Consider the following 13093-nt stretch of genomic DNA (forward strand, 5'->3'; position numbering starts at 1 on the left):
TTCCCAATATCATTTATTAAATAGAGAATCCTTTCCCCATTGCTTGTTTTTATCAGTTTTGTAAAAGATCAGATGGTTGTAGATGTGTGGTGTTATTTCTGAGGCCTCTGTTCTGTTCCATTGGTCTATATATCTGTTTTGGTACCAGTACCATGCTATTTTGGTTATGTAGCCTTGTAGTATAGTCTGAAATCAGGTAGCATGATGTCTCCAGCTTTGTTCTTTTTGCTTAGGATTGTCTTGGCTATGCGGGCTCTTTTTTGGTTTCATATGAAATTTAAAGTAGTTTTTTCCAATTCTATGAAGAAAGTCAATGGTAGCTTGATGGGGATAGCATTAAATCTATAAATTACTTTGGGCAGTATGGCCATTTTCACATGATTATTTCAATAGATGCAGTAAAGGCCTTCAACAAAGTTCAACAGCCCTTCATGCTAAAAACTCTTAATAAACTAGGTATTAATGGAATGTATCTCAAAATAATAAGAGCTATTTATGACATACCCACACCCAGTATCATTCTGAATGGGCAAACCTGGAAGCACTTCCTTTGAAAACTGACACAAGACAAGGATGCCCTCTCTCACCATTCCTATTCAACATAGTATTGGACGTTCTGGCCAGAGCAATCAGGAAAGAGAAATAAATAAAGGGCATTCAATCAGGAAAAGAGGAATTCAAATTCTGTTTGCAGATGACATGATTGCATATTTAGAAAAGTCCATCATCTCAGCCCAAAATCTCCTTAAGCTGATAAGCAACTTCAGCAAAGTCTCAGGATACAAAATCAAGGTGCAAAAATCAAAAGCATTCCTATACGCCAGTAACAGGCAAACAGAGCCAAATCATGGGCGAATTTCCATTCACAATTGCTACAAAGAGAATAGAACACCTAGGAATACAACTTACAGGAGATATGAAGGATATCTTCAGGGAGAACAACAAACCACTGCTCAAAGAATAACAGAGGACACAAACAAATGAAAAAACATTCCATGCTCATGGATAGGAAGAATTAATTTGATTTTTAAAAATCTTGGAGGCCAGGCATGGTGGCTCATGCCTGTAACCCTAGCACTTTGGGAGGCCAATGCAGGAGGATTGCTTGAGGCCAGGAGTTTGAGATAAGCCTGGCTAACATCACAAAATCCCATCTCTAATAAAAATACAAAAATTAGCTGGGCATGGTGGTGTATGCCTGTAATTCCAGTTACTCAGGAGGCTGAGGCAGGAAAATTGCTTGAACCGGGGAGGTGGAGGTTGCAGTGAGCTGAGATCACGCCACTACACTCCAGCCTGAGTGACAGAGTGAGACTCTGGCATGTGCTGTCTGTCTGTCTGTCTGTCTCTCTCTCTCTACATATATATTTTTTAAATATATACATATATAATATATAGATATATAATATATATACTATATATAATATATAGATATATAATATATATACTATATATAATATATATATAATTTAATTAAAACAATAATTTTAAAAAGCCTCTTAGAATTCCCTGAGAGGAAGGCATCACACACCCTAATCTTTCTGAAAGTAAAACATTTGCTGTATTTATCTGACGCTCCAGGAGGTCATGTCAATTAGTATTTTTATGACTTTGAAAAATAATGAAACAAGCAAACTATTTCACTTAGTTTAAACCAGTGTATCCCAACATAATTTGACCAGAAAGTACTTCCCCACCCCAACTCCAGGGCACAGTGACAAATCCTCCCTCAGCACTAGAGACCTAATTAACACTCTTTGGAGAACACTGATGTAATCCTCCCACTGTAGAGAAGAGTAAAATGAGGCTCCAAAGGGCTGAGTGATAACTAGGAAGTGGTAAAGGTGGAATCTGAACCAAGGACTTCTGATTCCACATATTACAATTTAACTTTGATTGAAGACATACTTTTCAGATCTAGCTATTTTTAAGGTTTCCTACATAGCACAAAGGAAAACGGATAACTTGGGTGGGAATTGGAATGCTCATAGAATTTCCAAAATAAACCACAGTTATTTCCTCCCTCTCTGATTAGAACCTGGAATCCTTTTGCATTACTGGCCTCTTTTGATTATTATTTTAATGGTTTTTGGAGTACAAGTGGTTTTGGTTACATGAATAAATTATATAGTGATGAATTCTTAGATTTTGGTGTACTTGTCACCTGAGCAGTAAACACGATGCCCTATATGTAGTCTTTTATCCCTCAAGTAGCCTCTTTTAACAATGGGGGAAAGAAAACTCCATAAATACTAAAATGTGAAGTCCTTTGATTTACCTTGAAATGTGGAATTTGGAATATTAAATATTTGTCAACATATATCCCAAATATAGTCCCTTAATCCATAGGCACATCATTTATATTTCTCAAACTCTTCCTTTAAACCATCTGTTGTGAAGTGTGTACTTTACAATGTCTTTAGGGTAGACAATTGTGATGTTAATTGTATGTATAATGGGTTAAGCTACTTTTCAGGAACACTGGCTGCCCTAATCAGAATTTCACACCCCACAGGAGGTCAGCTAGCATTTAATGAGAAAGGCCAGAGGTTTGTACAAGTACTTAAAGCTATTGTATCTCAATTAACATAATGATTGTTAGAAATGGGCTGCCTGATGAAAGTAGTAGCGTGTTAATTAGCATAATGATGCTGGAAATGAGCTGCCATTTGTGAAACTTGGAGTATTTAAGATAATGTGGATTGGTTACATTATTTTAGACATATTCTACACTTTACAAGAAAAGGGAAGGATACAATAAAATGTGTGGAAAAATCAGGCAAAGTAGCGATGCCTAATCATAGCTACTTGGGAGGCTGAGGAGGAAGGATCACTTGAAACCAAGAGTTCTAGGTTGTAGTGAGCAACTTGTAGGTTGATTGGACAACTTGCACCGCTGCACTTCAGACTAGGTGACAGAGTGAGACCCTGTCTATAATTTTTTTCAATAAAAAAGCTTTAAAAATATTAAAAATGTGGGGAAATTTGTAGCATATGACTAACTTTAGGACGTTGTTTGAGCTTGATCTCAAAATTGGACTGTCGTTGAATAATTTTCTGGTGGCTTCTGTAAGGATAACATCACCCTACCTCTAGAAAATGGTCAAATCTAACCTGAGTGAATTTTTCATGTAAGATAGGGTCAGGTTATTTCTAAAAACAGAACTGGGAATTCAAGTATACAGAGCAAACTGTATAAATTGTGTTGTGGCTACTTTCTAATCAATGCTTGTTACATATTTTCAAAGTGCCTCCGTGGGCGCTCTTGCATCCCTCAAACTTTTCCCAGTGATGGTTATCAATGAAAAGAAACCCAGTTTTTATGACCCAAATGCTAAGCTGAATTACCAATGTCTTCCTTGAATGATTGTGAAGAATCTCATGTCTTACTGTGGCTAAAATTGATACAAACTTAGAGTCACATTAATTATTCCTGTTTACAAATTTACAGGAGTGATTGCCATCCACAAATTTATTTTATTTAGATTATTCATTTGGTTTCATTCAATTTTGTGATGCTATTGTTGTTTTAAGTCAAAAACTTCTAGCACTTTGTATCATATCAAAGAAGAGAATATAAGTAGGACCTGTTAAAATTTTCTCCAGGTTTAATGTCCATAGGGCAAGGTAAGTGGTTTTCACATGCCACACTTTTCACATGTCACACCATTGAAATATTTTATGTTCCAAGTTACATTCACAATAATTAGATTCCTTGTCTTTCTCCAAAAATCAGGCCTTCCTGGGCTTTTAGCTCATCTGCCTCTGTTAATGGCATCAATAACTTCATTGTTTTGCTTGGAATTTTTAAGTCTTGTTTTTTTCTTTCTTTTTCTTTGGTCTCTCCCTATTCGGCTTCCCTACCTCACCATCATACCCACTACCATCATACTTCAGACCTTTACCTCCTCCTGTGTGAATAATTGAAATAATAGGACTGGGGATTTTCAATGCTTCCAAGTGCCTTGTCTACTTCAGCAGGAATAGCAGTCCTAGAACAAAGAAAATGCTGTCCAAGCACCGCAGTATGACACATGATACTAGAATCTGGGTCAATTCTGCCTTTTCATACTGTTCTATTAGTCTGTCTCATTTCTCAGAGAAATACTCTGAGCTTTCCCATCTATGCACTTTGGTCAAACTGTTATTCTGCCTAGAACATTGCTTTTTCCCATAAGACCTACATCCAGTTGCCAAAACTTCCATTAGTGTTTATCCAGCCAGAAAAGAAAAATGATGTGCATTCTATCACTACAGTACTTTTGAGGAGAGTTCTTTACATTTTCTTCATTGTAGTACATGGATAGCTAGATATAGATATGGATATAGATAATTCACATGTAGATCTAAATCATGTACTGGATTGTAAGCCTTGGAGGGCAGGGATCCTGTCTCCTAGTACAGTACCTGGCATGATGCTGGTACTACAAGTGAAGTTGGACCTGCGTATGGAGGTGATGGGGAGACTGTCACCAGAATCTGTTAGAGGCAGAGATGCTCTTTTTGGATCAGGCAAAACACCTGCTTCCCCACCACATCATACAATGACCAGGCAAAGGTACCTTACACCTAGTAGGGACAGCCTTGAGTGAGAAGAACGCACTTCACTGGAGGTTCACAAATGGAAGCAACTAAAGCTTCTTTAATCAGGCAGGGAGAGAAGGAGATTCTGGACAGTTGCAAGAAGGGGAAAAATTTGCATTCTGAAATTTCCGAAATCCATCCTTGAAACATGCTCCTCTTTACCAAGCATCCATTGGTAATAGAGTCATTAATGTTTAAATCAAATCATGTCATTCCTGTTTTTTTAAAGACTTCCAAAAGTTTCCTAGCTCACTTAGAATATAACAAAGTATAATCACTGGACCCAAAGCCAAGTAGCCAAGGGCCAAAGACTCTATAACAGCTGGCCTGTTTGACTCATCTCCTGTTACTTTCCCCTCTAGTTCAGAACATTCATGCCTCAGGTGGCCCCTCAGGGCCTCTGAACTTCCTGTTTCATCTACTTAAAATAATTTTTCTCCCAATTTCTCCATGATTAGCTTCTAATTATCTTGCAGATCTGAAGGCTATATAGACAGGCTTCCCTTGATCCCTAATCTTAGGTATGCGGTCACTTTGCATCAAAATAATCTTTTAAAATAATCTGCTTTGTAGCTCTCTTTTTGATTATTTTCTGATTGATCCATTGATTCTAAGTCTACTACTAGAAGGAAACTCCAAGAGAGTGCGGGAGGCATCGGCTTCTTTCATTAGTCTTTCCCCAGCACCTAGAATGCTGCCTGTCACATAGTAGGTGCTCAATCATTAATTGTTGGATAAATGAAATGTTTTTTTTTCCCCATTTATCCAGACATCATTAAACTGTTAGCTTGGTTCTGGAATCATTCATTTCCTTATTGTGTTTTGGCACAACCAAAGCCAGTTTCACCTACTCACTGAGTCTGGAGAGGTGTTTCTGGCAAACAGTATATTCATGAGAATTTTCTTAAAGAAACAAATAGGAGAGACTTATTATAAAAACTTTGCTCCAAGATCTGTGGTCAGCAATCCGGAGACCCAGGAGAGCCAATATGGATAGCGTAGTTCCACTTGAGTCTGACAGCCTGAGAACCAGGAAAGCTCACGATATGAATTCAAGTCCCAGAGCTGGCAGGCTCAAACCCAAGAAAAGCCAATGTTTGAGTTCAAATCCAAAGGCAGGAAAAGACCAATGTTCTTGCTTAATCAGTCAGCTAGGAGTTTTCTTTTATTCAGAGGAGGCTCAACTTTTTGTTCTGTTCAGGCCTTCTGTTCAGGTCCTAACAGGACAAGGACCTCCCACACTGGGGAGGACCACCTGCTTTACTCAGTCCACTGATTCAAATGTTAATCTCATCCAAAAGCAGCCTCACAGACATACCCAGAAATAATGTTTGACTGACTATATGAGTATGCCATGTTCCAGTCAAATTGACACATAAAATTAACTATCACAAGTGAACTTCTTGTCAACTTGGCGTTCATATGCATCTTCACAAACCATATTTAATCTTTAAAGACAATAACAAGGACGTGATTCATTATAACATGACACAATTATGCTACATATGACTGAAAACACACTAACCCCTTTCACAGAAATAGAGGTAAAGTCTTTGAGTGACGTTTACTCTCCTCTTTGATATTCTGTAACTTAAATACTGATGTAAAATGAACAATACTTAAATACTATGATATGAAGTCAATATACAATTATACATAAGAGAGTAAGAAAAGATATTTGCTTAATATATATGTTAATATATAAACATACACACACAAATGTATTCATGAAAAGGTAAGGAGATATTGATGGCAATTACAGTCTTTATTGCTGTAGCTGGTTATAGCTGATATTTAAAATAATCTTCTTTCACTATCCATTCTATGTTCCCTTTGCCTTCAGCAAGTACTTCAGCTGGTCATGCTTCTTTGGTGGGGTGACCCAAACCTCCATTCCTGAACAATCTAGGCCATTGGATTGAGTAGTCCTGTTTGGATTGTGTTGTAATTTTCCATTTACCTTAATCACAGGGCATGGTAATACTAAGAGACACACTGAGGGATCTCCTGTATTCCAGATATTCCCTTCCTTACCTCCATGGTAGAGTAGTAGTCCAATTTCCCTTTGTTAGTCAGCATTAATCACTCCAGCCAGCACAGTAACTCCCTTATTTGCTTGTTGATTTGGAAACATGAGGAGTCCAAAGTGGCTGAGCGGCAGTATTAACTTCTATTTCAGTAGAATTATTGTTGTCTCTCCTGGTGGAAGCATTCCTCCCTTAGCAACTGAGGTCTCTTGCCAGCAGAACATAATGTCATGGGTACAGGAAGCAAAAATTTTGCTGGTGAGTCACTAAGGGTATTAGTGAGTGGTGCCCCTCTCATTTTTACCTTTTAATTGCTGGACCCATGAAACCTGGCTATAGGAGAACAGCACCATGTATATATTGGGTACTCATTCGAAGCACATACATACAGCCTTTCAGAAATCCTTCACCCATCCCTGCATAGTATTGCCAGTTAGCTAGCATTGTAATTGAGTCTTCAAAAGGACATTCCACTGTCGTCAAGCCAGCTGCTTCATGGTGGTGGGGAACATAGCAAGATCAGTGAATTCTATGAGCGTAGCCCATTGCCATGCCTTATTTGCTGTGAAATGAGTTCCTTGATCAGAAGCAATGTCATGTAGAATAACATGATGGTGGATAAAGCATTCTTTAAGTTCACTGATGGTAGTTTTGGCAGAAACATGTATAGGAAAGGCAATTCCACATCCAAAGTCAGTTTGTTGTCTAGCAAGAATAAGATATTGCCCCTTTCATGATGGAAGTAGTTCAATGTAATCATCCTAGTACCAGTTAGCTGGCTGATCACCTCAGGGAATGGTGCCATATCAGGGATATGTTGCTGGCAGATTGGGCACTCAGCAATGCCTATGCCAGGTTTTCCTTGGTGAACAAAAGTCCATGTTGCTCATCTCACTCATAATCTTCATCTCCGTAACCATGGCCATTTTGTTCATGAGTCCATTGGACAATGACAGGAATGGCTGAGGAAAGAGGCTGACTCATATTCACAGACACATATTCATCTTATATCTTGATTATGAAAATTCTCTGTGGAGGTGATCCTATGATGGACATTTACATGGACTATCAACATCTTCTATTTATTATTCATAAGATTTTCACATACCTTTTCCACAAATGTCTTTGTCGCCAATTTCCCAATCACGTTCTTTCCAAGTCCCTGACCATCCAATCAAACTCTTGGATATAGCCCATCATTAAGTATATAATCATACTTCTGGCCATTTTTCCTTTCAAGCAAAGTGAACAGCCAGATGCACTGATATAAGTTCTACTCGATGAAAGGATTTCACTTCACCAATGTCCTTCACGAATGGCCCAGAAAGAGACTACAGTGCCTCAGCTGCCCACTGTTGGTTGTACCTGCATATCATGCAGAGCCACCTATAAGCTAGGCCTGAAGAGGCAGGATAGCGGGAGTGGGAAACATGGATATTTGGGCCACTTTTGCATGTAGCTTTCTGTGCCTTCAGGGTCTGCTCAAGCCTCATCATGTATATACCACTTCCATGTCCATCTTTATGGCTTGGTGAGTCAGATAACACCCAGTTCATGACAGGTAGCTCAGTTCACATGGTAACTTGATTGTGCATAGTTAAGTGTTCAGTTTCTGTTGAGGCCCAGTAGCAAGCCAAGAGCTATTTCTCAAAAGGAAAGTAGTTATTGATAGAGATGGCAAGGCTTTGCTCCAAAATCCTAAGGGCCTTCACTGCAGTTTACCTATAAGAGCCTGTCAGAACCTCCAAACAGCATCCCTATTTGCAACTGACACTTCAAACACCATTGGATCTCCTGAATTATATGACTCAAGCGACAGAGCAGCTTCCATCACAGCCTGGACCTGTTGTGAAACCTTCTCTTATTCTGAGTCCCATTTAAAACTAGCAGTTCTTTGTGTCACTCAATAGATGAGTGAGAGTCACATACCCATATACTGCCTCTAAAATCCAAAGAAGCCACTCAGCATTGTGCTTTTTTTGGTGATAGGAGATACTAGATGCAACAAGATTAAACTTATATTTCATCCTTAGGGATGTATTTTCACAAACCTACCACACTGGACCTCTAGAAATCACTGACAGAAGTTCCTTGAATTTTTGTTGAATTTATTTACCAATCTCAGACACACAAATGCTCTACTAATAAATCTAGAGTAGTTATTACTTCTTGCTCATTAAGTCTAATCAGCATAGTGTCATGAATATAATGGGTCAGTATGATATCCTGTGGAAGGGAGAGACGATCAAGATCCATGCAAACTAAATTACGGCCTAGGCTAATATACTCCTGAGGTAGGATATTGGAGGTATATTGGTGGCCTTGAAAGTTGAAAACTGTTTCTGGTGGGTCTTATTGACAGTAATGGAGAAACAAAGGAATGTGCCAGATCAACACATGCCTAACAGGTTCCAAGGGGTGTGTTAATTTGCACAAGCAATGAAACCACATTTGATACAGCCACTGTCATTGAAATCGCCACCTGGGTATGTGATACTGTTTGGCTCTGTGTCTCCACCCAAATCTCATCTTGAATTGTACTTCCATAATTTCCATGTGTTGTGGGAGGCACCCAGTGAGAGAGAATTTGAATCGTGGGGGTGGTTTCCTCCATACTGTTGTCATGGTAGTGAATGGACCTCATGAGATCTGATGGTTTTATCTGGGGTTTCCGCTTTCACATCTTCTTGATTTTCTCTTGTTGCAGCCATATAAGAACTGCCTTTCACCTCCCGCCATGATTCTGAGGCCTCCCCAGCCATGTGGAACTGTAAGTCCAATTAATCCTTTTTTTATACCCAGTCTCGGGTATGTCTTTATCGGCAGCATGAAAACAGACTAATGCAATATGCTTACAATAACCTACTGTCCTTCTCTAAGTTCCATCTGTCTTTTGCACAGACTAAATGGGCAAGTTAAATGGAGTTATAATGGAAAGCGACACTGCATGTTTCAAGTTCTTGATAGTAGCACTAATTTTTGCAGTCCTCTGGAAATGCATTATTGAATTTGGTTTACTACTTTCCTATGTAGAAGCAGTTCCTGTGTCTTCCATTTTGCCTGTTCCACCATAAAGGTCCTTATTCTGCAAGTGAGGGAACCAATGTGGGGACTCTGCAAGTTACTGAGCATTCTAGAACTAAAGAAACAACCACAAGATAGGCTTGGGGATTAATGGAATCCACTGTGAGAAGGACCTGAGCTAAAACTCCATTGATCACCTGACGTCTGTATGTCTATACTCTGGTGCACTATGGTGCCATTTTAGGTCTCTTGGAATTAATGTCAGTTGTCCAATAGACTCTGAAAGATCTGATTTTTTTTTTCTTTTCTTTGGCCAGAGGCAATAGGTCCCTTTTGGGAAGGCTGAGAGAAAAATTAACAGTATACATCTTTGATAGTTTATCAGTGTCTTTCTTTGAGGAAACCCAATCTCCTTTTCAGTCAATGGATTCTGGGTCTGTAAACTGGCTCAAGTCTGGGAATTGATTGAAATGCCATGAATCTCTCTCTCTCTATGATTCAAGTTAGACATTTATTCACCTGACCTGGAACTTTTCTGCTTATATAAGCCAAATAAGAATTTGGCAGACTTTCTATGTATTTCACTTCTAGGAACACCACAATCAACCAGCCAATGTCATAAGTCTGCATGAGCCACACAATTCTGATTGCTGTTTTAACTCTTTTGTCCTCTACAGTAACCATGCCACCCTCACTTTTGGTGATGGAATGTTGCCACCTGGCTCCAGTCACTCAGGGTCCAATCACTCTAATTGCATTTAGGTTTCCCAATTCAGTGACTATAGTTCCCACTGTAAGTTCTGGGCTACAGAGAAGAGCAATTACAGAGTTATTCAAGGATGCCAAGGCTCCCCTCACACATGTATTTCTTACAGTTGTGGTGAAATGTCTTCTGGTAGGTGAGTAGATCTTAAATGATAAACCCACTCTAATATTAAAATCTCTCTAAGCCTTTGAATCTCTTCCTGTAGGGCTAGCATTTCCAACTAGCTCACTGTGGGTCATCTCTTGACCCATGTTTTAGTCAACCAGCTAAGCTAAGCTATTAGAGTCTTTATAACTTCTTGAGTTGCAACATTAATTGCAGAATCTATGCTTAGTGAGCCCATGTCAATTACTTTGGGCTGATCCAACGTTATGTTCCATTATTATCTCACACCCTTGATATCCATTTCCACACATGTTCCATGAATTTCTGTCTATATAAAGTAAAAAAATCTAAGTAGTTCTTCTGAAGTGTAGTGCACCTCCTTATAGGTGATATTTTGCATCTCACCTTTAAGGGCTTGCTAGACTTGAGCCTAGTTATAGATCTAAAAGTGAAGAGGGGTGGCGGAGGTGAGTCCTAAGAGGACTCAGCTTTGTCTTACATGACAACTGACTCAGAGGAGGCCATTCCAGTTTTTTCAGGCAATGCAGGGTTAAAAATCACTCCCAATTGTAGTGGAGAAGCCACTGTCACTGGGCATGGGGAGGCTTCTTCCACTGGCAAAGAATACTCATCATATTTAGGGACTCACTGTCCCCAGCTTGATTAGATATTTTCCCCCATATATCCATGACAATTACAAGATCCCACTCTTTCCCAATCAATGCCTTCACTTTAACAGGAGATACTCAGGAAATTAGGAGTTCAACCTCTATTGTAACTCAGCCTGTCATAGGATGAGATTCTGGGTTTGATTTTCAGCAATCTTAGCCATGTGGCTCCAGGAAATAAAGGGCTTTTTCAAGGCAGCCATAGAAGCCTTCAAGTCATTTATACTGTGTTTAAGCTGAAAATTGAATCCCTGAATGCATCTTCTTCTTTCCCCACTATGTCTAGTGACATTAGGAGCAATCAGACAATCATATTCATTAATTTCACAAAAATGTTTGAAAATGTCATATACATAGTCACCCATCTCCTTGCTTCTTATAAATGGTTGATTAGGAGTATCTAATTGAGATATTTTGCATATTTCCATTGCCAGATCATGTCATGGAATATAAATGCTCTCTTTGCTACTAGAAATAGTCATTAGTTTTAAACCTAATCAGATCAGAAAACCAATTTCAGAAGTTACTGTCTGTGTGCATGTACATATATATATACACACACATACACATATGAGAGAGGGAGAAAGAGGAGAGATACAGAGATTTTAAAAAATAAACTGGCTTGCACAATTATTAAGACTGAGAAATCTGATGATCTGCAATGACCTTCAGTTGGCAGACTGGAGACCCAGGAGAGTTAATAGTGTAATTCTAGTTTGAGTCTGAGAACTGAAAGAGTTGGTGTAAATTCTAGTTCTATAGCTGGCAGGCTCAAGATCTAAGAAGAGCCAATATTTTTGTTCAAGTCCAAAGGCAGGAAAAGACCAGTGTTCTAGCTCTAGCAGTCAAGCTGCAGGAGTTCCTTCTTACTCATTCATGAGAAGTTCAATCTTTTTGCTCTATTAAGGGCTTCAACTGATTGGATAGAAGCCTTCCACAGGGGGGAGGAAAATCTGCTTTAACTGATTCAAATATTAATCTCATCCAAAATCACCTTCACAGACATACCCAGAAATATTGTTTGGCCAAATATCTGGGCACCCTGTGGCTCAGTCAAACAGTCACATAAAATTTCCCATTATCCACAGTATTTCTCATCTCCCACCAATGTCTCTTGCTATGCTTTACACGTAGCCAACATCTGCTTCTTTTCTCACATATAACCCATTGACCAGGCTGAAAAAAAAATTTCAATATGCTTGGACTGGAGTTCCAGAGTCTACCACAGTATTAGTTTTGCACATAAAAGTGATTCACACAGTAAATTAATAACATGCTGCTTTACTCAGTAACAATCTTTTCTGAAAGTCATTATTGATATTAATAATGGCAATCGTAATACCTTATATCTGTAAGGTTAAGTCATATTCTGAGCAAATTTAATTTGTAAAGCTGACTTTAGATCTGAACCACACATAATTGCTTTGATGAATCTAATAAACAACGTATATTGAGGTTTAAAAGTGACAAAGATTCTCTTCTTGCTCAACTTTTAGTCAGGCATGTCTGAGTCCCCATCTTGAGTAGGCATAGACTTTTGCCCCCATTCTTGTCAGTTCTTTATAGTCTAGTTTTAGCAAGAATCTTACTAAGTTTAAAGAGAATAGCCTATGGTTGATATGACCACCCTCAATATCTGATCACTTTTCTCATCCCCTACATTTGATGTTATCATTCCTTGCTCTGCCTTCAGCAAAAAGCCTGTCAAGTTAGTTTAGCAGTAATTCTCCTGTTCTTGATGTCTTCTCTTAGTAATTCTCCACTCACTGACCCCCTCACTCGGCTTGTTGGCTACAAATCCCCAGGTGTCTTTGCTGTATTCTGAATTGAGCATGTTCTCTCTTCCCCTATTGCAATCATTTTAATACCTATTTTTTAATTTAATTTTATTTTTTTTGAGATGGAGTCTCACTCTGTTG

The 13093-nt window shown here is 38.8% G+C and overlaps 1 protein-coding gene and 1 long non-coding RNA gene across 13 annotated transcripts in view; one reads left to right on the plus strand and one right to left on the minus strand.

Annotated features, from left to right (window-relative positions):
• The window catches only part of LOC144339499 (uncharacterized), a 95378-nt gene that overhangs the window by 77759 nt on the left and 4526 nt on the right, over positions 1–13093 (plus strand). The window contains exon 3 of the long non-coding RNA XR_013414504.1: positions 9319–9381. This is a non-coding gene — a long non-coding RNA (uncharacterized LOC144339499). The remainder of the gene's footprint in view (positions 1–9318; positions 9382–13093) is intronic.
• The window catches only part of RBMS3 (RNA binding motif single stranded interacting protein 3), a 746078-nt gene that overhangs the window by 10523 nt on the left and 722462 nt on the right, over positions 1–13093 (minus strand). The gene's annotated exons all lie outside the window — the stretch shown is intronic.

Source organism: Macaca mulatta, chromosome 2 (assembly GCF_049350105.2).
Source record: "Macaca mulatta isolate MMU2019108-1 chromosome 2, T2T-MMU8v2.0, whole genome shotgun sequence".
NCBI classification, from domain to species: domain Eukaryota; kingdom Metazoa; phylum Chordata; class Mammalia; order Primates; family Cercopithecidae; genus Macaca; species Macaca mulatta.